The following is a 4684-nucleotide window of genomic DNA, read 5'->3' on the forward strand; positions in this document are numbered from 1 at the left end:
AAAATTTTAAAGTACACAAAATAATATACATTGCTTTGTTATCTAACCATATAACCATAAATTAAAGAAAATAGGACACTACGTTAACATGTATTTAATCTTGGTGGTAAGTACAAAGATTTCAAGTATATTGCTTTCTGTATGTTTAAAATATTTTTTAATGTTGTAAAGTTTTAAGGAGAGGATAATAATCTAACAGTGGAAATGCCAAATTATGTACTGGGTTATTTGGGAATGATGAGGCAGCATCAGAAAAACCCAACCAAAATCTTATTCAGTTCAATTAAACACACTTTGTTGAATATGTATTGTGTGCAAGATACAATTCTGTGAGATTAAACAATTTTAAAACCACTATTGACACAAGACTTCTGTTTCTGGCAATATGAATGATTAGATATCTTGAAAACCACTTTCAGTGCAAAACTTCTAGAAAGGTTAGGTGGAATAGACAAAATGTCTTTTAAAATGCATAGCTGAGCTGCCCAAAAAAAGGCAAGAAAAATTCTGAAAGGCTGAAAACAATGTGAAAGGATCCATGCAGAGAAATAAATGAGCTGAAACTGTCACTCGTCCTCAGACCATCTGCTGATGTCTGAAGAGCAGAAATTTAGCTTTTAAAGGGCAGCATGCAGAGTACAGGAACCAAAGCTTGGAAGTTATCTATGGTGGGAAGTTACAACAGAGACACCTGCATAAAGTTTACTATAGAAAGTTTCAAACAAAATTCTGGAGCAAGCAAAACAATCCCAGAAGGAAGGTCTGAATTGCAAGAAAAAATATTTTACATTGGAACCTGTGTAGATTTTTTAAATACAAGGAAGAATGAAAGGACTAGACTATGTGAGACATTTCTGAAGAAGAATAAGGTGGGTATTTGTGGAGGTTGGGGAGGGAGTTGCTCTACCAGAGATCAGGATCTATTATAAAGTTGTAGTAAGTAAGGTACGCAGGGTGGATACAGAGGTAGACTACTGATTAATAGAACAGAGAGCCCAGAAACAGACACATACATATATGGAAACTGATTATGCTAAATTATGTTAATATAGACATTTAAACCTGACTATATTAAAGATATCTGGGGAAAGGAGAGACTATGCATTAAACCAAGCTGAGACAATTGGTCATAAATATTGGGGCAAGAGGAGGGAGGAATTGTCCTTGTTAGAGACAATTCTCTATGGGCTTCTCATATTTCTGCATGTCTTACAGGCAGAGGCACTGGTTGCCTTTATTCCAGACTATCTTCCCAAGCATGGTTATAGAGCAAACATATCTCCCTCTGGAGCATAAGGCAGGTTTGATTGCTCTCCAGTATAATATAGGTAAGGTGGCCCTCTGGGGCAAAGGTCAGGCATGCTAACCACCCACCATAAGAGATTTGGGTTCCCTAAGCTTGGGGTTCCTCTTCAATAACACCACTCACTGTATGTGCAGTAGTCACCTGACCTTCTTTGAGTTGTCCTGTGGGAAATAAGCCTGAGAAACTGGCATGAATTCTGACACTTTAGCTCCTGTTATTAACGTGAGTAGTAAAGAACTTTGATCTGACCCAGGAATGGCTTATCTTCCACCAGCATTCACGAAACTGTGGCAAGCTACCTTGTTAGCTTGCAGGTAGGGTAACAGCTAAAACTCTTCAAAGTTCTTGACAACCCCTACCTCATATTGCATACAAAACACAATTCCAGACGTATTAAAATTTTCAGGAAAGGCCAAACTTTAAATAATATAGAAGGAAATGTAGTTGAATGTCTGAGGAATACATCATAAATAATATGTAAATATGCTAAGTTAAAAAGGAAACTACTGATAAAATAGACTATTTAAAATGAATCATTTCTGTTTATGAAAAAATGTGATAAAGAAGTAGTCCATAAATTTAGAAAAAATATTTGAAACACATATAACCAGAGGAAGATTTATCCAGAATCTATAAATAGCTCCTAAAATATAAGAGGAAAAAGATAAAGAACCCAACAGAAGAATGGGCAAACAATATGGAATACATTTTATAAAAAAAAGAAATATAAAAAGGCTCATAAATATATGTGTAATTTAAAGCCACATTGAGATACTATTTTGTACCTATCATATTAATAAAAACTGAAAAGTATGATAATATTCAGTATTTGCAAAGTGGTTGATCAGATGGGAATAGTTATACACTGCTGATAATTTTGACAGTTGGAACAACCAAATTTAGGGGGAAAATAGCATTATACAGTAAACTTCTGCATGGCCTAACACCCACCAATTCTACTTCTACACACATTTCCAGAGAAACTCTTGTGTTTTACTACCAAGATATATATAAAAGGCAGTTCATTAGAATACTTTTGTAATAGCAAAATAAATAATAAAAATTAATACTGGAAAAAAATAATCACAGAAAGACCAATGAATAAATAAACTATGGTACATTCATTTAGCGGAATACCATATGGTAATGAAATGGTTGTATAAAGAAACAAATATCAACGTGCCAAATATAAACATGGTAAATGAATGAAAAGAAGTCATGGGTAACTTTACTTACGAAAGTTACAAAATATATACAACTAAACAATATATTATTTAAGAATGTCTTTTTACTATGATAAAACTATAAAGAAAAGCAAAAGAATAAAAAATGCAAAATTCAAGAGATTGGCTATCTCCTAGGGAGGGGAAGAACACCCCTAGATAGGGGCATGCAGGGGTTTTCAATGGTATTCGTTATGACTACTTTGAGCTGAGTAGTGATGTCATGCAACATTATTTCATTATTATTCTTTAAACCCTACAGGTATAAAATATATGCTATTTGATATGTCTGTGATATTTTATAATAGAAAAAGGTTCATGTGACACAAGGAACAAGGTCCTTCATTCTCTTGCTAGGCATTGTTATCTCTTCATGGATGTCTGGAACCAAAACGCTTGTAAAGCCACTAATAGGAAATGATCTTAAGAAATGCTGAGCAGTGTAAAGCATAACAATAGAAAGAACTCTGTGCTTGATGATACCATAAAACTACTGAATTAAGAAATTCTGGATTTTTCTAATTCTAGACTTTTTGTTATATGAGAAACTAAATCCGCTACAGGAAAAGAACGTTACTAAAATACAGTCATAAAATAAATAAAAAGTAAAACAAAACAACAAAAGAAAAAATTACTCCTCAAATTTCAATCTGTGAGATTATTTTATTGCATTTCCATGAGATTCATGTATAATTTTTGCCAGATAGTTACCTCCACTTATTTTTAATTTTTAAAAATTTAGTTTGCCCAGGTATAATTTACACACAGCAAAATGAACAGTTCTAAAGTGTGCAGATTGATGAGTTCTGACAAATGCATATATCCATGTAACTCACATTGTGATAAAGGTAAAGTCTGAAAATCCCCGCACCCTTTTCTTGACAATAGTCCCCACCCCCCATGCAACAATGTTCTAACTCCTTTCTCTATATAGATTAGTTTTTCTTGTCCTAGAACTTATATAAATGAAATAATACAGTATATACTCTTTTTCGTTGGGCTTCTTTTAGAATTCATCCATGTTGGCAAAAGTATCAGTAGTTGTTCTTTTTTTCTGCTGAGTAAATGTATCAGTTTATCTATTCTCTATTCTGCTTTTAGACATTTTAGGTGTTTCTATTTTTTGGATATCAATAATGCTGCACGAACATTTATATACATGTATTTTTGCACAAATATGTTTTCATTCTTTTGGGAAAAATACCTAAAGAAGGAATTGTTGGATCGTGGGATAGGAATATATTTAACTTATTAAAAATTGTCAGACACATTGTCTACCCCCTGTAGCAATGCATAAAAATTCAGTTGCTTCACATCCTTGCCAACATTTGGTGTTATCAGTTTTCTAAATTTTAATCATTCTAGTGAGTGTTTAGTAGTATTTCATTATGGTTTTATTTCCCTGATGACTAATAGTGTTGAAAATGTTACTCATGAGTTTATTGGCCATTTATTTATCTTACTCGGTAGAGTGACTTTTCAAGTATAATACTTTGCCCATTTGGTGGGACTGTGGGTGGCAGAAGTGAGTTGTTTGCCTTTTTATACAAATTGCAGAAATTCTCTATTTCAGATTAAAGTTTACTGTCAGTTACATGTATTATGAATATTTTCTTTCAGTCTGTAGCTTGCATACTCAGCTTATTGATGCTTTCTTTTAGTGAGTAATATTTAATGTTTATGAAATTTATTTTATGATTTATTTTTCTTTTATTATTAGTGCTTTCTTCATTTTCTCAAGGGATCTTTCCCAATCCAAGTTCATGAGGATATTCTTCCACATTTTCTTCATGAACCTTTACATTGTTGATTTTACTTTTAGGTCTATGATACCTCTCCAATTAACTTTAGTTCATGGTGTGATGTATGTGCTGAGGTTCACTTTTATTCCTTAATGATACGCAGTTGTTCAAGCATTCTTAGTGAAAAGACTTTCCTTTCCATATTGAGTTGCCTTGCTGCCTTGGTTAAAAAATCAGTTGATTGTACCAATGCAAGTCTATTTCAGGATTCTATTCTATTCCATTTATCTGTTGTCTGTCTTCACCCTAATACCATCCTGTCTTGATAAGTGTAGCTTTATAATAGTCTTAAAATAAGGTAAGTCCCCAAATTTTTCTTCTCTTTTATTTTTGGGACTATTCTAGGCCTCTGC

Source organism: Delphinapterus leucas, chromosome 5 (assembly GCF_059928025.1).
Source record: "Delphinapterus leucas isolate spDelLeu-1000000601 "Yukka" chromosome 5, BTC_Dleu_Yukka2, whole genome shotgun sequence".
In the NCBI taxonomy this organism is placed as follows: Eukaryota; Metazoa; Chordata; class Mammalia; order Artiodactyla; family Monodontidae; genus Delphinapterus; species Delphinapterus leucas.